Below are 22,990 nucleotides of genomic sequence, written 5' to 3' on the forward strand. Positions count from 1 at the left end.
CTAGGGAAAACAGAGTTAACCAAGCTGCCTGATAATTGCCATTTGGAACTTCAGCTCTCATTCTGCACGCTATGCTCCAGCTCAGCCAGGACTGTATCATTTGGTAGCACACAACTTCAGCCTGCCCTCAATTCCTGTTTTTCTCCTGAAGGATTTCATGAGACCACATCTTTCATGCCCAGCATGGAGAAAAGCAATTCCTTGTTAGCCCCTTGACTCCTGCATCCACAACAGGACTGTGTTATCTGTGGTTAGCAGCACTACTCGGACAACAGCTTTATGGGGAGAAAAAGCACGTAGCTGCTCAAGGGAAACCTACCCACAGGAGCCCTTTTCTCAACAAGCTGCCCAGCAGTCACAGCAGCTTTCCTTCCCGTTGCACTAGGCAGTGCCTTCATCTTGAAGGCAGGACTGTCCTTTGTTCATCTACAAACCTGCAAAAACCTTCTCCCTCATAAATGCTGGTTGTTCTCTAAAAAGGGTAACCAAGAACAAATCCAGCCCTCAGACAGCCATAGAAACCCACCACGCTATCATGTCACCCAAATTCCTACAACACTTAGGCAAAGCAGACCCGTACTACTTACTTTCCACCTACTCAAGGTGGGAACAGCAGCACAACCAAAAAAGACTTTTAGGTGGATTTCAATTGAAGTAGAACACATTATATGGATTTATTCTTTATTTATATGTAAAATATATACATAGCAGTCTCAACATTTCTCTACTAGATTGAAGACAATGCTATGTACAATATAAATGCTTAGGCTTTTAAAACATAGTTGTATATTAAACACACATATGGAAGTATTCCTGCTTTCCACATGATTCCATCCCTTCAGCCTGTGGGAGGCAGGCATCCCTGTACCCCACATTCAGTAGCAGGTAATGCTGTCCTTCATGGTACCTTTCTTCCACCTGTGTCTAAGGGCTCCTTTAAGAACTGCCTTTGCTGCCATTTTGTACCAAGATGGAAAAAATCAGCTTGCTCCAACCTAGCTTTTTGTTGAGACTTGCTGAACATCAATCAGCTTCAGCCTTAATGAGGGGCTTTCCACTGGATATTGAAGTCCCTGATCTGGAAGAGGTTGATGCCACCCTCAGCAGAACTACAAACCATGAGAGCAGACACAGATTCAGCACTGCCATCCTCCAGTATCAGACACAGTGAGCAAAGGCCTAATTGCTACCAAGCATTCTGCTTGTTCACAAGGAAACTCTCAAGTGTTCAAAGAGGCGAAGACAACTCTACCTACCCTAATTCCAAATTTCTCTACTCTGGTAGCAAACTTCCTGGAAAACATCTTCAGTTTTTCTTTCTTCCAAACAAGAAGGGACACAAGCTAAGCAACAATTTCAGTACCCACCCCCATCCTGTACAATATCTTTTTAATCAAGAATCACAGGTTAATCCCAGCTTTCAAAATACAATAATCATAAAATTTTTTATACACTACAGTCATTCCACAACTGGACATGAAAATACCTAATCCTGTAAAACTACACAAATTTCTGATCAAAGTATAGCAGGTAAATCAAACCTGAAATGAAAGGATTAGAAAAGGTTACTGTAATTCTTTTCTGTTAAATAACAGAGAAGCAGCTTTCACTGAATCTTACTCTATAATTCCCATCTGGAAAAGAAACACTGGAGGAATGAACAGGTTTGAAGAAGGCCTTTTCATGACATCTGTAAAGTAAACCCTAGCAATCAGAGCTCATCCTAATCCTTCATCCAGCAGCTGTCCTTGGCATACAACCACGGTCATACTGATCAAACCCCGGTCCTTGGGACAGCTACATCGATCCATACAACTTGTGCTCTTCTCCCAAAACTGCCCATCAGCTTCCCAACTTTTCCAACCCAGCTGACAGCCAGGGGTGGCATTTAAATTCTCTCTGCCATACCCAGCGCCCACCTGCTCTCTCCATTAGCGCACATCCCATCGTGCAAGGATACCACGGCCAGCGGCACTCCAGAGACTAATCAAAGGACACCCACAGGTGCTGTTTCAAGATCCCTACCCAAAGGATCAGCTTCACCTCCTCCACTCTCCCCTTTTCATTAAGTCACACAAAAGGGAGACCTTTTGCTAGCTTCCACTGAAACCTCAAGGAACACTTGGGAACATGGCATGGATACGAACTCTGCATGCACCTAGCTCCAAAGCACCAAAGGACAAGGAAACCTGAAGGCTTCCCTCTTCCTTGCAGATAATCTGAAACCGAGAAATCACCTTTTACTTGATTCACCATGATCTGAAACATCCCCACGTGGGCAACTTAGCACTGCAAAGCATCACAAGGGAATTTCACCCTGCTGTGCATGGAGATGCAGCACACACAAGTTTCTTTTTCTGATTTTACTGGCACCCAGGAGGGGTTCCAGTACAACAAGCACTCATGGTCTAACCAGAATTTAGACTTTGCCCTGTATAAACCTCTTCAGGACTCACTTCCAAGCATGGCCTTTCCTACACTTGAGAGTACTTCTGAAATGCCCCCCACAGCAGCAGCCACAGGAAAGCAGCTGCTCTGTCAGGCCCTAACTATCAGCATCAGGGGTAAGAGCCTGTTCCAACATCATCCATACCTGCATCCCTGCAGCCATCCACCCCACACCAAGGGAGTATAGAAGCCCAGCTACTGGCTTCTGTCTGTTGCAAGTACCACATGCTTCAGTACAATTCTCCCTCCTTCAAAGCCAACGAATGCCCTGCCCTTGCATAACTTATCTATTTTGTCTTCTTTCAATATATTAATTATTGCTCTGGCACCTCAGCCTTCTCATGAAGCCAATAAAGCATGAAATGCCTCTGCACAGAATCACAGTTCATATTTTCTGTCTCGTGTGTTAATTACTTCCCCGCTTTTCTTCATTTGGTGGGGGAATTAACCCACATAGCCTGTAAGAAAGAACTAATATAGTAAGAAACCTGCTGTACACCTCTATTGTCCATTCCAGAGACTTTTGCCCATCTAGTATTTCATCTCCACTTATAAACTACAATTCAGAAACTAAACAGATCCATCCCATTCTGACAGCAGCCTGCAATTTATTAACCAGAGTGCTACAGAGAAGCTACAGTCAGAAAACAGCATTTCTTTGTTTTAAAACCATGTGAAAGCCATAAAATGATGCACTCCAGTACAATGAAAACAATGACAGAAAACAAGTTAACACTGACTCCAGAAAAAAACCAGGAGGAACTGTCAGGAAGTAAAAGACATCTATACAATTAGCAAATAGCAAAGTGCTGTCTGATGTACCCTTTTTAATTTTATTTTGAAATAGTCAACTAAAAGCAGAAAAAAAAATCCATCACAGTCCAAACACTACCAACCCATAAAGCTCTGTCAGCCCCTTTTCCTCACAAATACTTCAGAAGTATTGCTAACAACCCTTCCTACCAAAAGATGGTCTTGCTCTCAAAGGATTAGATACTCTGTATAACAATACTCTAGGGTCTTTTTAGCTTATCTTTCCCAGAGCTACTGGAAAACTGTGAATAAAAATCACACACTAAAAAAACTGAACACTAAAGATTTTATATTAAATTATCCCAATTTTTTGTTTTGTTAAATACAACTCATTTCATCCTAGCTGAGGACATCAGGGGTGTCATTCTGTCATTCAGAAGGCACAGGAAGCCACAATGAGTCTTCTGTAATTTACAAGGAGGATTAAAGACAACTGGTAAGACTCCAGCCCATGTCTTCTACAACGACACACCTCAGAGGGAACTGAGGGCCCAAACCAGCCTCTATGCACAATACACTTCATTGTCACTAGGCTAATGTTTGTCACCAGGGCCTTCTGAGCATATCTGAGAAGCCTTACCAGAGCTGCTAGATCCCAAGCTCTTGGGCTTCTCCTGGTGCTTCCTTTACTCAAGAGCCTCCAAACCAAGACCTCATTCCAGCTGTTGGCAAGCCCTGAGATGGACCTACATGCCTGACTGAGGCCTCAGGGATAGCTGCAGCTCCATCTAAGATGGTATCTGGGCACAAAGTACCATCACGGACTTCCAGCTCCAGAAGCCATACCAGCCCAAAGCTCCTGAACACTGAGTTACATAGGCTGACAGGGAGCTATGGAGCACCTGGCTTCCCTCCGCTCACTTCCTGAATGGGGAAACAAACCCAACAAACCCTCACTCCACCGTGCTTCACCTCTTGTTCTTCACAGCTCAGTACGAACCAGGCCATAATGCAGTGAGGGTTGCCAGCCCATCCTGATGATGTAGTTATTTCCAATTGGCACTTGGGAGCAGTGAAGATGGGAGGCATTACTCATCGCCAAGAGTACAGATGTTTCTAATTGCTTTCCATTACCAAGAATAACAGCTGTTTACATCTATCAGCAAATAATTCACAAGAGCTCCAGACTATTAAGATAACACACCCCACCTGGTCACCATCACAAGTTGTCAAGGCCAAGGTAGTGGCTGCCAGAAACCCCTTCTGCATCTCTGTTCATCAAATGACAGCATGTGTCACCTTCAGATATCCTTATGCTACCCCACAAGCCCTGGCGTCTTGGTGGCCTGACAGATCACACGGACATATGGATTCTTCATGGCCTTGCAGTAAATGTTTTACGGTTATACCACCGTCAACGGCAAATGACAGGAGCCAGGGACTTGCTAATAACCCGGTAAAAGAAATACCCACGCTTGCAATAAAGTGGGTAGCAAAAAAGTGTGCCTGCTTAGCACACATCTGTGTGCAGAACAGCCTTTAAAATCACCCCAGGTAGCTGACAGTGGGTTTAATTTTGCAGCTCTCTCATACCTCAACCAGGGCCCAGGTAAGGGGCCTGCACAAAATGGTCAGCACAGGAACTCACTGCTGCCTTCACTGACTCAAGCTACCTTTTTCAAGGCTGGCACAGGCCATGAACTCGTTTTCCTCACACCAGCCCATCTAGGGATGAGGGACTGTCCTTTTCCAGGCCTTCACAGCTGGGTACCTGGGTCTGTGGCAGGGGCTCCCCGCCACTTACCCCATACAAGCAGATAAGCAGCCAATTAGCATTAACAATTAGGAAACAGCCTAACACCCTACAAGTGACTGGTATCTAATGAGTTCAGCAGTATTAACCATTTCCAGATTATTAAAGCTGCACTATCATTTGCCTCACAGAGCTCTAAGACCACACCTCTGTAAACAAAAACCTGCTTGCCCAAATACAAGTGGATTTCTACCCTTGAATCTAGGATAACCAGGCTGACTTCTTGGGAAAGGAGAGGAAAGAACCTAAGTCCTCTACCAACTGTTTTGGTCCATGCATAAACCCCTCCCTCCTCCAGTCACTCCCTGGGAACTCTTTCTCATGTATAAATCCCTTGCAGAATATATCAAATGTCTCTAGCAACAGCACTGGTGTATCAGGATCTTCTTCCAACAGTGTTTTACCCATTGTACTGAACTGTTTCCACTAGAGACAGTTTTCTTGATTATCATTTTACAGCCTAATAACTAAATCCTTAAATTACTGACATACACTTGACCCCACAGCACTTTGGCCCATGCTGAGCAGCAAGTGCTGCTTTAATTAGATTAGGATCAATGGGGCACAAATCCATCAAAGAGCAGGGGTGCTATTCCCAAAGTCAATACACCAAAACCAAAAGGATTTGGCCAGAGTACATAATATGGAAGCTGCTTCTATTTCAGATGTGTCACCTCTGTCCCCCTCCCAGATCACAAGCTGACCCCTACTCCGTCCTTTACACCTTAAAAACAAGTTCCAACAGGTTCTCCTGTGAAGTTACTGCAGTAGGACACACAGGACCCTTTGAGCTACTTTTGAGAACTGTATTCAGCTCCTCAGGCTCAGCAATGGGTCTCCTGGGTTAGTCCATCATGGCTTTTTGCCTTAGGAAACATCCAAATGCCTGGCTGCCATCTCCTCTGCAAGTTTCCTTAAACACAGCAATCCCAGGAAAGGAATTACTGATTGCTCCATGTTTTGGTCTCCCAGAGTTGCGCAGCCACTGTTGTTCTCATCGCTCGTGCTATTTCAGGGCAGTGTCTCCTGCCCAGGGAAGGCTGCCAACAGGAGCAGAATGCCATTATGAGAGGAGGCTGCTGTGAGCTGCCACCATCACAGGGAATTTATCATTGCGAGCCACAAGCATAATGGACTTCTTCACCAAACGACTTTGGATATGCAGGGCTTGGCACCGACTCTGCCATCCACATGCAATTACTAAACTGCAAACGCATGTAATAGGAGCAGGGGACAGGGACATCACAGCAGTGCAGGCAGTCATCTCTTAGCAGCTCTGTACACACAGGCACAGGAATTCACTCCAAGCATCCAGACTGCCTGACAGGCGGGCAGGAAAAAAAAAACATGGAAAAAAATAAACTCCAGAGCTTTGCTAAACCCAGCAGCTCAGGAGAGGTGTTAATATTGAATGCTTTTGGCTGGGAGAGTGAGCTTGGCTAGAAAAATCAAGATACAGAAGCCACAGCATTATTTGTAAACCTTTGATATCCCAACTTTCCATCTTGCCGTGCCCTACTGTGGATTATGGACCAACACACTAACTCCATTAGGCACACAGACCCTTCCCAACAGTCATTTCCTAAAAAGGCAACTACATAAAAAGTTTATTTTCCAAAGGGTTCACTCCCAGAAAAAGTTTTTCCCTATGTGTGGCCACATGATCCTCCTAGGCCAAGCTAGGAAGGCAAACCTTCTACCTGTGAATACAAACAAGTGAATACATCTACTGGACCCAGAGCACAGGGGTGCACTCTTTAGATAGTGCTGTCATCTGAGCCTGCAAGCCCTACACCTTCACAGTCAGGCTAGAAGCTCCAATTCTTCCAAAATGGTTACTACCACCTCCTACACTTCTATCACTTCTCTCTCAGACTGCCTCATTTGGAACCAAACTAGGTATTTTCTTCATGCCTACATGGACTTTCACTTCACAGTACAATTACCTAGAGCCCTACCAACCTCTTGGCTTCCCATACATCCAACAAAGGAGGTGAGATCTGGATTTAGGATTCCTGCCTTTTGCTTTACTTCTGCTGCTGAGGCTCTAAGCAATCCCAGATCAGCCAAGTAATCAGAGCTGATACAAGAGCAAACTCAACTGTCCATGCACATTTTTTGGCAGCTAATCAATTATAAAGAGAGCTAAACCCTTGAGGCATGTAGAACACAATGAACTGTTACTTCCTTAAGCTCTCCATTCCTCTGGGAATCCTCAATGGTTGGTGACTGGATTAGCTTCCTCACCTGCTTTATCCAGGCAGTGTGCTCCCTGCACCCTACCCTCATCCTCTTCACTCTCTTGTGGGGACTTTTTATATCAAATATATTGCTGTTGGGCACTGCTTCCTTTTGCTCCCCCATTTTTCACTGTCTCCAGCATACCTCAACCACCCTATCCCAACTCGTATCATAATTCTCCACTCACACACTTCTTCCTGAAGAAATGAGCAGAGCTGTGCCTCCACTCAGTGGAGACTCAAGAGATGCAGGGAATGTACATCCATGCTATATGCATTGGCTTCTACAATCACAGGACAGTAAAACTGTTCCCAATGGCATTTCAAATAATTAGGGAAAAAAAAGTAATAATAAAAGAAACCCCAAAAAGTTGTTTGTTCTCCTGGTGGCAGCTTCTGAAAAACTTTGAAAAACACGAACATTTAAAAACTCCAGAAGCAGACACTGGCTTAAGTTTAGGAATTTTTCCCCTCCTTCTTGTCCTGATTTATAATCCAGGCTCAGATTCCTACGTCCCCAGGCTCCCAGTGTGGCATGCTGGAGGCTGCCACCTGGTGAGAGAGCTGGGAGTAGAGAGATTTAAGGGAAAAGACTAACAATTACCAGGAATGTAGCAGCTGAGTTTCTATCCAAGAGGAACGCTCCTGCAGACCCTTTTTCCACCTACACTGAGCTCACAATGCCCAGGCAGCAGAAGCTGCAGCAGCCAGCTGCAGCCCCCCTCTATCTGCACACAGCTCTAACTCACCTGAAGGTTTCTTGACTTGAGCACAGTGCTGTGACTGATGTGGAAGATGGATAGATAAATGTCCACTATGTTGAGCCCTGAAAGATGCCGGCACAACCTGACCCAATTAATCTTCCTGCAGTGCCTGAGCTCTAATGGGTGCCCAGGCACACACCATTCATCACCCCATACATATCCATCATGCTGCAGCATGTACGGGGCCTGGCAGGGCTCCGTGACACCTCGGGACAGGGCACCTCTGCAGCTGCAAAAGGCAGGTTCTCCAACTCATTATTTAACTTGGCCCTAGAACAGAGGAGCCAAAACCTCTCACCAGCGCTACTGAGGTCTTATCAAGACATGCAAAGAAACCAGATTCTTTGACACAACTTGCTTATTTTGACAAAAAGGAAAAGCTCCTTTGCATTGAGTTTTTGAAGCTCTTTTTAAGTATGGGGTGACCCTCAGAGATTCCCCCAGGATGAGTGACTCCACTTTGACACCGTGTATGAATACAATGACCATGCCACCCTGATCAGCATTTTCACATCTGCTGGGAAAGCAGCTCCTGACACCTCATTCGCTCTCACAGAACTCAACATAGCTAGGGAACTCCCTCATCAAGGCTTAAGTGGCCAACTGGGAAACAACTTTCACCTGCAAATTGTTACAAGGGACCTTAAGTGGAGTCTCAAATCCATCTCCATCCCAGTGCATACCATTCCTTTCTCACGGCTACATGGAAAGAAAACACAGCAAATGGGCACACAATACAGGAGATGCCAGAGCATCCCTGATTTACAGGATGGCTAATGAGCACATCCAACGAAGGCTTGTTGTCTCCCATAAAATCAGATGGATGTTAGCAGTGATTAGAAGCAATTAACTCCATGCAGCACTAAATAACTTGCCATTATTACCATAGTTTCTTTTCCACCCCATTAGATGTATACAGGCAAATATATGATATATAAAAAATATATATGCAGCCAAGGAACTTAGTACTCCAAGCCACTTCTACCACATTGGGCAGCCTGCAAGTGACAAGCTTTTCCTTCAATCATCCTGATGTCAACAGCCATGCAAACACCACAGTAAAAACCCACTGCCTCCAGTAACCTAAGACACATCTCTTGAGTCATCACAAAAATGGCCACAAGGTCTGAAAACTAAGGATGGGATACTGAATACCAACGGTGAAAATGCCACAAGGACACAGCCCAGGGAATTTAGATCCTGTCTGCTCAGACAAGATAGACAGGAAGCCTCACTAGAGGCATCTCAGGCATTCCCTTAGGGCCACCAATCTTTTGGGTCTGTTTTGTAAATAAGAGATTAAGAAAGAGAAAAGCAGTTAATGAACCACTGCTGCAGGTGAATGTTTAAGAACAAGAGCTCCTAGGTATGAACTCTGCTTAGCACCCCAAAGTACTTAGAGACATGAGCATGAAAAGTGCTAACTAAGCAGCACCCCTGGGCTACAGCAGAAATCAGGCTGACATAAAGGAGCATCATCCCTCACCTATAAAGGCATTGCTAGAATGACAAGCACTCCAGAGACCTAGGCTCCATAACCAGCAAAAAAATTACCCTCCTTGTTTTTTGTCTTTCCCACAGGACTCCTGTCCAGTGCAAGAATCAGCAAGCAGGATGAGAGTTACATTCCAGCTGGAACAGAATCTAATCTGCAACAGCAATCCAGAGCACATAGTTCAGGAGTCAGTGTGAGAAATTCTGCCATGAACAGTAACCAACCAAACAGCTTTTGGAAGGTGATTTTCCCCAATTCCAAGGGCTGGCATAGCTGGTTTGTACTGGAAACAGCAATACAGGGGATTTGAGGTGTTTCTAACAAAGGAATTTTCAAAAGCGGTCTGCACTGGCATTTATCTGTTTCCGTTCCATTAGCCAACAGCAACATTTACCCAAAGGAATTATCCTCAAATGTATCAACTGTACTAAAAATTATGTTTCTATAATAATGGCATGATCATTTACCTGAACTTTCACTAAGTTTCTACAGAAGGAGTGCTTTGCACACATTTAAGGCTGGTTAGTTAGTAATCCTAGTGGAGATGGAAGGATTAAACATGATCTTTTTCCCAATTCCTCTCCATCGCTTTGCAGACTCTGCTGGTGACCAGTAACCACTCAGAGACAAATCTCCACTGTTCCAGTCTTATGCCACAGGTCCAAGCTTCACTTGACTACTAGGCAAAGTCAGGTGTCAGAGTAAAGCCCACAGTGCTGCTGCTAGAGGGGTCTAGTGAATATCCAGCCTCTGCTCATGGCTGCTCAATAAGCTGCCATCTGCTTCACTGAAGGCCCAGGTTCTGCTTGAACAGCATTACATGAAACCAACCACCATGACATTCCACGGTGTTTTGCTTGGCTGGACCAAAAACCTCTTCAAAACACAGTTGCCCACACAACAAAGACATAGGACTCTCAGATCACTGGGACCCATCCCCTAGACAACAGGCACAAGGAAATCCTGTTCTGAATCAGTGCTGTTCCCAGCAGTACCGGCACATCCAGCTCACCACACATCTGCAGCTCCCTGCCAGCAAGGGCTATGCTGGTCAGATGGTCCAAAGCAGCAGTACCTGATTAAATAAAAACCTTTTAGCATAAGGTGTTGTTCATTTTAGTTCCAGTCCCCTGTTCAAATGCTTCACCATGCTCCCATGGAATTAATTTCCCCCTTCCATCTAGCTGGGATTTCCCAGTGCTCCATTTGTCCCTCTCACAGGGCACCTCCAGGAGCAGTCAGCTCTGCCTTCTCTCACCTTTCCATTTAGCAGCTGCAGACAGCAGCAACATCTCTCTCACTCAAATATCTCTTGGGTCCCCCAAGAGCATCCACAGCCCACCTCTGGAACTCCCCTCCCAGACTGAACCACTGCAGGACCCCCAGCCTCCATTCCTACCCTCTGCCTTTGCACACTCCCGTACCGTTGCGTCAGTACAGTGAACAGAAGCTCCTGGCAGAGGCCTGTGGCTGCCTGTCTGCTCCAGCTGCCCAGGCTCGTACAAATGACAGGGAGATAACACAAGGGCTCAGTCTTTTTACTGCTCACTACATAGTGCTGCTCGCTACATAGATTTCTGCTAAGTCCCAGGACTGCTTGGGACTTTTCCCTCCTTCCCTCAGAATATAAAGCCACAGAGAAATGGCTGGAGGGGAGGGAAGCAAAAAGATGGCGTGTGGTGGTTTGAAATGAGCAAGATGTTAACTAATTTTACTTTTAATCTTCTCTTTTGCTGCAAAGTGAGCCATTCAGGCATCACATCTTCTGCATTTTCCTTGCCTCTTTCAGAGAAGCATATTGGGGCAGAACTTGCCAGCTGTCTGCCTCCTTCGCCTTCTGCTACCATTATCCTGAGGTACCACCCCACCTTCTGGCCCTCCAGCTTGTTGGGGGGGGGGAGGGGGGGGAGAAGGAAGAGGAGGGAGGGAGGATGGGGAACACAGTTACTCTTACAACACATCCACGGTGGGGAAGCCAGAATGAACCAGACAAATATTCCAATAGGACATGGCATAGATGGAGAGCTCTGATTTCTCCTAGCAGAGTTTACACCTGCCTCCATCCATCCCCATGCACACCCCCGTGCCCAGAGAGAGCCCTGCACTGCAGTTTCACTGTTGCTGCCTTGTGACTTCATTAACCCTTCCCCATTAAACCCTCCAGTCAGACACAGAACGCGCTGCCCCTGCCCCCACCACGGGAGAATATTCTGATGCCCGCATTCAGCCAAAGCAGTGACTCAAGTTGGAATGATGCATTTCACCGCCTGTGGGCTCCAAGCACATCCAGCAGCCTGGCAATCCCAGCCCAAATGCCTCGTGCAGCCTTCAAGTAGGTGTAGCTGTTTGCAAAATACACAGCACACAGAGCCTGTGTGTGGCAACAGCTCCACAGCCACAGATGGATTTAAGGGATGTGGAGCATGAGCACATCACAGAAATCTAGCATTTTTTCTATACCACTCTTCACATTAAGAAGCATGAAAAAAAAGGAAACAAAAGAGCATTTCTTCTTATCCACATGCTCAAATATTCGCCTCTTTTTTTTTTTTTTAATTTGATCAAACCCTGCCAATCTAGTGTTCCACCTCAAATGGTGTTAACCCCTTTTGAACTACAAAGTAAGCTGTATTTTAACCACTACATCATGCCCCAGTGGCATACACAGGCAGCCTTTTTTTAGCAGTACAACTGCGCCAAACCATACTCTCAGCCCAGTCAGGCTGTTCACCTGCATAGAAACCCAAAATGCTTCACAAAGCAGTTCATCCGCTCCTCTGCTTTCTCTCGTCACACACCCAGCACTCACCCAGAATCAACACAGTGAACAGAGATTACTCCATTGATACCTTATGCAGTCAAAGACAACACATAGGCTTTTGTCTTTTGCTTCTGCTGCTTTTCATAGATGACCTTCTGCCTCTCTTCTCCTTGTCTATCCCACAGTGCCTCATGCCACCCAAAACTCCCAGACTGCTGTCTTTTTCTCAGCTGGACACACAGTATGGCCATCAACAGTCCCACCTGATCCAATAAGCTACTCACACCTCTAAGGACACCACCTCACTTAAGTGCTCTACAGCTTCCAGAACTGAGCAGTAGTTATTAGACCTGCCACAATTTATCTACTCAATCTCATCTAAATCAGGTTTAAAACATACAGGGGAAAAAACCCCTACAAACCCACACTAACAAGATCAGACAGTTGTAATGTAGAATTCTCATCAAAATTATCAAGGTCATCACACACTGGAAGAAACTGGGGTTTGTATTTCAAGTCCTGAAGTGTTCCTTGAAAAACAATCAGCCTCTCCCATACATCACCAAGCATCTAGCAAATGCCAGACAGGATTTCTGCTGACCAAAACAAGCTTTCCGGCCAGAATTAGCAACAATACTCCAATACTTCCTCAGTGACAAAGAATGCTTCAAATAAGACTAACAAATCCCAAGAATTACAGCTGAAATGAAGCTTGGGAGGGCCTTTCAGCCCACCCTTCTTCAAAGCAGAGTTTTCTGCACTTTAAACTCCTTCTGACAAGAGATGGTATCCATACCTCCAAAGAACTACTACAATTTCAGTATTTTGCATTAGCTTCTGCCACCAACTTTGGCAAGTCTGGGTAGGTGCCAACATCAGCAAGGGAAAAAGGCTTGGTTTTCCACCCACTTCAGCCATGGGAAGGAGTCTGAACAGCAACTGAGAAACAAACCAACCCATTAAGATTTGAAATATTCCACATTCCAGACTGCAGCTGTGAAGTAAGCTGGAGCTGTAACATCAAACACATCCCAACAGCCATAAAAAAAACCTTTCAAGAATCCGCTACATCTTATGAAAGCAACTTATACTCTACTGAATCCATGTGCTTTCCAAACTAGGTATTTATTAATTCCAAGTAGCAATAGCAGAAATAAGTATCAGCTGTGCTCAGCTGTTACCAGTGGTCTCATGATAATGCTGAAAACTAGACAACTTGCCCAAAACAACAGCCTGGAAAACAGGGTACCACAAAACTACAAATGAGCAGTCTGAGAAGCAGGTCCTGGGTACCAGCGCTAAACTGGATCACCACCCATCACCCCAAACTGACGGGCAGACAGAGCCTTCATCCTTTCCCTCTGCACTGCTCCCTGCTTTGAAATCAACTCTGGAAACCATATGCCATTGCAACATAAATGAACTATTAGTCTAGTGAGCAGAACTCAGAATTTACACATGGCTTTGTTTTAAGCACAGGCTTTTTCTTGTCCATCGAGTATATGGTGCCTTTCTTGTTCTTCTGGTATTTCATTTTTTAACTACTTAGCCATCTAGAAAACACACAAGGTCCTAAATTATCAGTCTTCTCTAAATATCAGCAGAAGGCAACACCACAAACTACACACAAATCCACAGGAACCTTTTGGTTTTGTTACATGCCCTCTCTGACACTGGCACCTCTGCTTGCTTTCACGGATGAAATCCAGGAGGTGGCATTCATTTATACCAACAGATAGCCTGAGTAATGGCTAAGTGTGGGTTCCCAGAGCTGCTAGACAGACTCTCTATGACCTGTGTGTTCCAGGTACGGAGAGGGCACAAGTGGCCAACCCTGCTTGCAGGTTTTTCTTCACACCAGTGTTTGCAAGCAGCCCAAGCAAGTGACTGCAGACACACAGAACACTGCAGTTCAGGTCTCAATGTGCCACTGCTCAGCAGCGTGCCAACAGAACCCACCTCAGATGTCTGACATGCACAGACAGGTGACCTTTCCCCACGCTTGGCCCAAGAGTTCCGCTTTTTCCAGCTGCACACACATACAGCTGCTGAGTTACCCCAGTTTCTAGACAAGACTGAGACACTTGCTCCCCTATCAGGCAGGCAGGCAGGCAGCCATAACCTCTGCAGCCACCCTCTACTGCAGTGGCAGCAATATTACTAACAACAACATAGGAAATACAGGGTGCTAGGTCAGTGAGAACACAACAGAATAGTCATACCTCTTGCCTGAGCCTTTTTTCTACTCTTCCATGCAGGTTCTGCCCTTGGCATTTTTTATTTTTCAAACATCTTTTTCTGAAGCCTTCTGAAAACAAAAATGCTTTGAACACTACACTTCCGAGGCCCTTTATTCTTAACTGCTATTAAGCAAAGCTACCCAAGAGACATTTCTTGCACACAACGAGTTCTGCAAACGAGAACTGAAGGGTTAGAACTAGCCTGGCTGTGAGGAAGACACAGCTGATGCTAAGGGGGACTGACAACCTCTGGTGTTACTCTCTAGTTAGTCTGATGACTTACTCTTAGAGCAGACAACATGAAATCTTTTTTACACTGTTATAATCAAGCTCCCACCAATGAGAAAAATTAAGGACTCTTCCTTCCCACTGCAGCAAAAAACATTCATTTTAAGTGCCTGCACAGTCCAGTTTTGCATCTGGACTCTGCCATTTAAAAACCTGCTTTGTATTTTCCACAGAAACAACACCATCTATTTATGCACGGACAAAATCTTCGCTGTTCCCTTTTTTCAGCATGACATACTGTCCCCACCCAAATTCAGTCCTGGTCTACTTACTATTACTCCAATTTGGTTTCTGCAGCAACATGTTCATAGCCAACCAAACCAGCCCTCACCAGAAGCATCTGCACAAGTCAACACATCTCAAAGACCTCAGATACCTCATTTGCACACAGAAACACCGGACTGGAAGGCAATCCCTGAAAAGGCATCTAAAATGACAGAAGGATTTCCATTTTATGCTTACAAACAGATTTTCAGAAGTGACTACTGATTCCATGTGTTTCAGTTTCTCCATTTTTCTCTCTAGATAAGTATTTAAAAAACTGGATTTCAAGGCACTCCACTTTAAATCAGTTCTCTCTAGGATGGAATTGCAGCATTTGGTAATCCTAGAAAATCTTGACTAGCAAAGAGACTCAATTTCATGTGAGTTAATGATGTTCTGGAGAAAAATAAGTAATAATCCAGATTTGAAGCAGTTTTAATCTACCTGGTTCACATGCCAGAAACATCTTGTGCAAGCTGCATAATTAACTCTAACATTTTATATTGCAAGGGGAAAAGCTTACCTTTGGAAAAGGCCACTCTCAAATTCAGAGCACAGCAAAAAACACAAGGAGGCTACTGTGCCACACCACAGTGCATGCCTTGCTACTGTCCATAAAAACCCCATTCACTTTACACCTGAAGCACTGCTGAACAAAAGTTATGATGATGGAATAGCACAAACCAGACTTTTCTAAACACTGCCATCTCTTAATTTCTTATTTGTCTCCACCACACTGATGTCTTGCAGGCTCCCCTTTAATGTCTGTGCACGAGTTATTAAATAAATGACTGTGTGCAGTGGCAGTGGCCCATGACACGCAGCCATTCCACACTCCCAATGCAAATGCAGCGGGATGGATGAAGCTGTCACGCTGCATCCTCAGAAGGATATTTGTTAGCCTCATTTTGCTGCTGTCATGGGCTGTAGATGTTACTCCAGCCTACCCTCATGCCAACAAGAGTTCAGAAGGCACTGCAGGAAAAACTCACTGTGGAAAGCAGCACAGAAAGCACCCAGCTTCCCTACACAGCTTTCAGAAGAAAATAAAGACATTTTATTACAAGGTAGAGAAAACGCAGGTTTCAAAACACACATATATGCTCAAAAAGGTGTCTCATGCTAGGTTTTGAGGCTGAACTTCCCAGTCCTTTTGCAGTTCTACAATAGAGTTCTCAACATCAGCTGCTCCAGCACATCTCCAATCCGTACTGGTTGGGTATAAAATTATCATATGAAGATACAGGGAATGAGTAACTACCCCCTAACTGACAGCAAGAGTGGAAGAGCAGCACAGCTCGAGAGGCTAACGTGGTTGAACACCTCCCTGTCAGCACCACGGAGCACAGGGACCTAGCTGCTATCCAGCTTCAGTCAGCTGCTGGGTTCTCCATCAGGACTCTTCATCCCAGCAGTCATTTCTGAGGCAAGTACTTGTGCACTCTGAATGGCTGTGATGCAACCAAAGTTACTTAAGGACAGCCACTAGAAGCTGGCAGCTTTTGACAGGGTAACACAGATAGGACTCAAGTGTCTCTAAGGGAAGACAGGATTACTCACTGTATTTCTCCTGGTAATTCAATCCTCACAGATTACCTACATCTACACATCCCACTTTCCCCAGTTTGACCCAGTCAGCAGCACCCTAATGATCCACACACAGACACATGCAACCACTCCGCCATATACACACACACACATGCATCTACAAATTATAAAAGCCAAAATAACTTTGGCACAACACAAAGAGGTGGTTGTCAACAAAAACAGATGGTCAAAGAATTGGGCAAACACTCAGAGTTCCAGAAACGAAGCTTTTGCTTTCATTCTAAATGCCACACTTCTTACCCAGCTCCAGACAAGAGGATACATGGAGCCAGTCACAAGCTCGCTTCCTGCCAGGCTTCTCTGTTTTCATGACAAAATTAAGAGTCCACAGATGGAATAACTCAAAGCTAATTTTTACGCAGGTTGGTTTTCCCTCTCTCCCTCCTCCCCACGATTCCAAACAACAAGAATAACATATTGTACGAAATTAAAGAAACAACTACAAGGAGGGGGGAGTAAAGTTGCAGTGAGGTCATTTTGTTGCTATGACTTCAGTTATGCAGGGAGTTTTATTTAATTTGAGAAATTATTTCTTTCGCACTGTGCCTCAGGAAGTCTGCTTCAGCCAAAAGCCTGACAGTATCACAATCGACCATTCCAAGTTCGTATTTCCTCCAGAAATTCAAGGCAACTATCTTATTCTTGCTCTGGCCCGTGACCCTACTGCCACCAATGTACAACAGTCCAAGCTTTCTCCCAGCCCTCTTACTCTCACTGTTTCCTCCCCTCTCCCAACTCCAGTTGGCAAGTTGGATTCCCATTCCCACTGAATTCAACAGAGCCCAGTGGAAAACAGACAAGGTAAACCCTAGAGGTTGCCTAGAGATTGCCTTGCTCACAGCACAGTATATCCCAGGTACTTGCTGGACACTCTGAAACAGTGCATACATGGAATCTAGTTCAATGACAGAAAACAAACACAGAATTAATAAGCAGGAATATCTAGCAAAGAATGCGTTCATCCTTATCTCTTAAATAAGTAAAGTTCAGAGAGATCTCAGCAGCATATTGAATTATTTTTCATTTCTTTCAAATGGGCATTCCCAAGCACTTGGCGAGCCCCAGCGGTGTACAAATCCACGGGCTGCATTAAGGCTGACCATCTCCAAGAGCTGCCACTTGCCAACCAGCACTGTCCTATCAGGCTTCACTTAACAGCAGAAGAATAAAATTCTGCTGCAGTGCATTTAAAAACTTAGGTAAAATGTGGTTTTGCTGGGACAGAGAAAAACAGCACATTTTTTACCTGAACACCCAAAGCTTTGAGCACAAAGGGAGGGTGCCTGGCCAGCTTAATGTTAAGGGTTTCCTGGGGGTCAATTCAGTATAAATTCAGCATCATTTACAGAAGCTCTGCCCAAATGTCTAATTTTCAAACTGTAAATTTTTTTCAGGCTGACATACTACAACCCAGTGCCAACACTGAAAACAGCCCACATAAAGGGCCAGCAGCTGCCACGAAATCTAGTACAAGTAATGAGTTACTTGCAACTGATTGATACCAACATTTAAAGCAGCTGAAAAACAAAAGCCTATCAGGAGACTTAGCCACCTTCCCTCCAAGCTGTTTTCACCACTGACTGCTATGTATGGACACAGCAATACATTTCCATTTACCATACCCAAGGAATTACTGCTCTGCTCCAGCTTGAAACAACCACCCAGTTACACATGGCTCTGTGCTGTTCACAAGGCCAAGCAGAAGCACTAAGATAGCAACAATTTCCACTCAGGTGTGATGGTACTGTCTTCATGGTGACACTCCTGGTTTTTAAACTTTGCATTCAGTCCCTTCTTCTCTATGTTAGAGAGAGTTTGCACATCCCTCCCCACCTAGCACACAGCTACCAGAAAGAGCCAGTTTGCCCACACACACCCATTATCTGGATCTGCCCTCCATAAAGCTCCCATTATAGACTGAGCTGAGTACTCATTAGCCAGTGCCAACGCTACAAACAACTGAGGTCAGCTGACTGAGAGACTGACCTTTTGAGTATCGTGCCTCCAAAATAAACTGCACCATCCACACCATTTGATGTCCTGGTTAATTGGAACCTCTTTTTCCTGCATTTTGTCAAACACAGTAAATGTCACAGCAAATTTTAAGTGACAAGAACTTGGAAGACACATTTAATTTCCCAGTGGCATACAACAAACTAATCCAGTTTGCATTACGCTTGTTAGAGCTGAACTCAAAGGTCCAATGCATAACTAGAGTTTGAGGAATGTTCATTTACAGATTAGCTCCTGCCCTCTGACCTCAGCAGGAGCTTAATTTACAATGATGCAAACTCAGCTGCACGGAGCTCCAAAGGCATTCATGGGGAGCTCAAAACTCCTGATCAATACATGGACAATGCTCCAGCACTGCTGCTTTACCTCACCACAGAGCAGGTGGGAAATCTAAGGATGGGCCAGGTCAGATCCCTCAGGTCACACTGCATCTCCCTGTAAGCTATACAGAGGCTGACACATGCTTTGGCTTGGGCATATTCAGATAGAGCTCAAAAAGTTCTGACCCTCACCTTTTCTTCCCGATCTAACTTGCAAGTATATAAGGGTTGAATACTCTCCTACAGAAAAGTAACTCCACGTGTTGATATGGATTAGAATTTTAATTCCTATGTTGAATCTCATATTTCAGACCTCAAGGAGTTTCCAAACTATCTTTCTTTATTAAACATGTCTTGTACTAAACCTTCTCTTGCTTATCTTTGATGGAGAATTCACCTCCTTCCAAACCCACTATACGCACTGCAGTTCAAGGAATATCCATAGAAAAACAATCTCAGCCCAGAAGATGATTATTTAGGCAACCGTTTTTTTCTATTTCATTAATTATCTTTCCCACCTCATCACTTCTACACAACCTTGGTCAGTTTGCTCTTGAAGCCGTCCATAATTTACTACACACCCTCACTTCCAGTATATATAGTTACTTATATAAGCATACATTCAAACACCAGAGGCAAGTCTTAGGATTAGCTGACTGCTCTTAATATGTTAAATTCCAGTGTACCTTTGTAACACAGAGATCTCTAGCTGGGGAAAAAAAATCCCAAACGTCCTTAGGAACACGAAACATATTTTAAGCAAGCATTACCAGGAGCACCTTTTCAAAGTCCCAGATGACAGGAAAGATGACTCCACAGCCATGATAAACTGTCTCCTTAGTGGATTTAATGGCTGTCATTTAAGATACTATTTTCCTTCCTGTTGGCTGCACAATACAAAACCATCACATACCCTTTTTCTGGTTTGAAAGCACCATGGGGGCAGGGCACACACAAGGTTTCACAAAGGACAGACCACGTCCTACTCTAGGTACAGAAGCTTCACCTAGTCATGAGCGAAATGATGACAACTAACAATGGCAGCTCCATCCAGACAAACCTAAGATTGCCCACGGCTTCCTCATTTTCCCAGAGCTGTGATTAGTGCAGCCTGCTCCTTGGAGATTGCCAGGCTCTGAACCAAGTGTTTGGGTAACAAAGAATACACAAAGCTGCAGCCAGTACACCCACATAATCCACCAAACACATGTGACGTGTATGACAGAGCAGGGCTCCATGGACAGACATTGCCACACCTTCTCCTCTGGGACTCATGGGGCTACAAATCACTTAATCTAGGGAAAAGACAGCTCTCATCAGAAAGGTGAGCAGTGAAAGACCAGTGCAAAGCTGGGAACAAAGCCATAACTACAATGTAAGAGCAAAGTCTTGAATAAAGCTTTTCAGAGTCATTTAGGGAATCAAAACATAACACATTTCATTCATGGCTAGCTCAAATATATTTATGAGCTTCTGCATACTGCCAGAGTCATCCACTAACTCCACTAGCCTGCTCTGCCTTGCAGAGATCACCTTGATTCACCACTGCCATGGGTCCACGATCCTTAAACAGGGAAAAAGTCATCTGCCCCTCTTCTCTAAAGCCCAAACACCAGAGAGCTTCCTCTGCTTGCTTTCGACAACCAGTGAGCCAGGCAAATTTAGCTCAGACAGTAACAAGTCATTGATGTACTTTCAAGAATTCTAAGCTCCCTTTGTTTCACACCATTTCTGCAGTAGCTTCTTTCAGAAGAACATCTGCTGTAGCCCACACCATCCAGCCCAGCACACTCCGACAGAAACCAGCAGCACACAGCTTGTCAAGGGACACAGAATAAAGCAGCCCAACGGGGACACTCATTCAGGACACACACCCAGTCCCTTAACGATGTGCACATCTGGAACTACCTGAGCTCAGGATGGCTTTCCTCTGTTTAACAATCATCCCCAAGTTTCTATTCTGCACTCATTCAGACTTCACCCCTGCCTGACAAGCCATCACTCAGCAAGTCAGTCAGCAAACCTGCACTCTGCTCCCTGGAGCCCTCCCGGCTGCCTCACTGCTCAGCCACACCTTCATCTCTGGCACACCACATCATATGTTCAGATCAGTACAGACAGCTCGCCTGAGGATCCTCCACCACCAAAACAAAGGTCCCTGTCCCCTCCATATGTGGGAGACAGACAGCAGATGTATGACAGAGAATCCTTCAGTCTTAGGCACAGTTCTGTCACACATTTGGAACCTGCCGTGGCGTGGGAAGATTGTGACACAACACGAGCAAGGCAACTACCCAGCGCTGTTCCCAACTGTGCCGTCTCACAGTCGTCTCAGCTCCTAGCCCAAGCTTTCCTGACAAACCTCCTTGTTCCTACCCTCACAACTTCCTGCATCTCTCTTCACAGAGCAATGCTGTATCTGAAGAGTTCAACTCCCACAGGAACTCTCCATATTTCAGCATCTTCATTGCTTTGCAAGAAGATACAAAGCAAACAGCAAAAGAAATGGGGAGGAGGAGGGAATGGCCAAATCGTCACTGCAAGGTCAGGCACTAACACACCCTCAAAGTGGTAACAAAGAAACTCACAGTTAACATGTCCCTTGGGTGACATCATGTACATTCCTGTATATCCTGTCTCCTTTCCCCATCTGTCCCTTTGTCTCTGCGCAGATTCCCAACAGGCCAGACCTACTGAGACATACCGAACGAGGCCTGCCCAATGGGGAATACTGCATGGGAATTTGGTAAAGATCCAGTGGACATCCCACTGACCCTCCCCCTTTTTCCTTCTCTCCATCTCCACTTGGAAATGGATTCCATCTTTACCCTGCTCAGTAACTGACCTGCACTGGTTGCATCCTTTCTCTGGGCAGCTTAATTTCTAATTCTAGGCACTTGGTAGCTGGTCCATTTCCTTTCCCACAGGAAAGGAGGACCCTGCCCCATGACCAGAGACACTGCTCAGACAGCAGGGAGCCTTCCTGCCCAGACACCAAGATCAACGCTTCCCAAACGGCACCAACTGCTCCCTCCAACTCTTTCAACTACAGCTAAATCCTTCGCACACAATTCTCCAAAAGCTGCAGAAGGCACTGAACAGCCTGAAACCTCTGCTCAGATACTCTGCTTGGGATGCAGATTGGCTTTCAGCACCAGCAGCTGAACATGTGACCTTAATTCTTCACCACTCAAAACAGCCAGGACATACCCACCTACAAGCCAGAGCCCTCCAAAGCAAGCCTGGCAACTTCACATTTTGCCTGGCCATTAAGACCACTGCCTTTGGCCCACAACAGAGGAACCCTGCTCAGGTGTGATTCACTCAAGTGACTGAGCACAGAGGAAGAATTCCCATACCCTGAAAGAGCAAGTGCTCTTTTTCAACTCGTCCATCATATTTCTTCTCTAGGACACTAACTATTAAGGACATAAGTTCTATTGATCTAATTTAAAACAAGTCCTTTGGAATAATTCCTCTTGTTCACTCATTCTCAGGTGGCAACTTTTAGGATCTTGAATTTAAGCACTACACAAAAAATTTTAATAAAATACAGAGTCTGTATTTTAGTCTAGTCCATACAAAATGGACTTGGCTACACGGCTCCAGAAGTGTAAAAGCCTCGAGCACTAAAGATATATTAGCTAGAGTCCTTAGCTCTGTCCCCCTACCCTCTACACCTTTTTCCCTGGCATTTACCTGCTTCCTCCTTTCAGACTGCAGACTCTGCAGCCCAGCTTGCCTTGCGCCCTTATTTCCTCCAACATGTGATATGAGCAGCCTAAGCTCCAACCACTGAACACAGAAGTAGAAAGTGATCAACTCATCCTATGCAGACTCTTACCTACATATTCTCAACTACTTCTCCAGCCACAGCACATTCCAGCAGTTTACTGCTTCAGCAAGAAACTTTGTAGTCTCTCAGCAACAGCCTTAACAGAACACTGTTATCTGTTCGTCTCCAGCCATCATGTTAGCTCAGA

Source organism: Melozone crissalis, unplaced genomic scaffold (assembly GCF_028551555.1).
Source record: "Melozone crissalis strain CALT ecotype California unplaced genomic scaffold, PUWL_Pcris_2 ptg000006l_1, whole genome shotgun sequence".
Classification (NCBI taxonomy): Eukaryota; Metazoa; Chordata; class Aves; order Passeriformes; family Passerellidae; genus Melozone; species Melozone crissalis.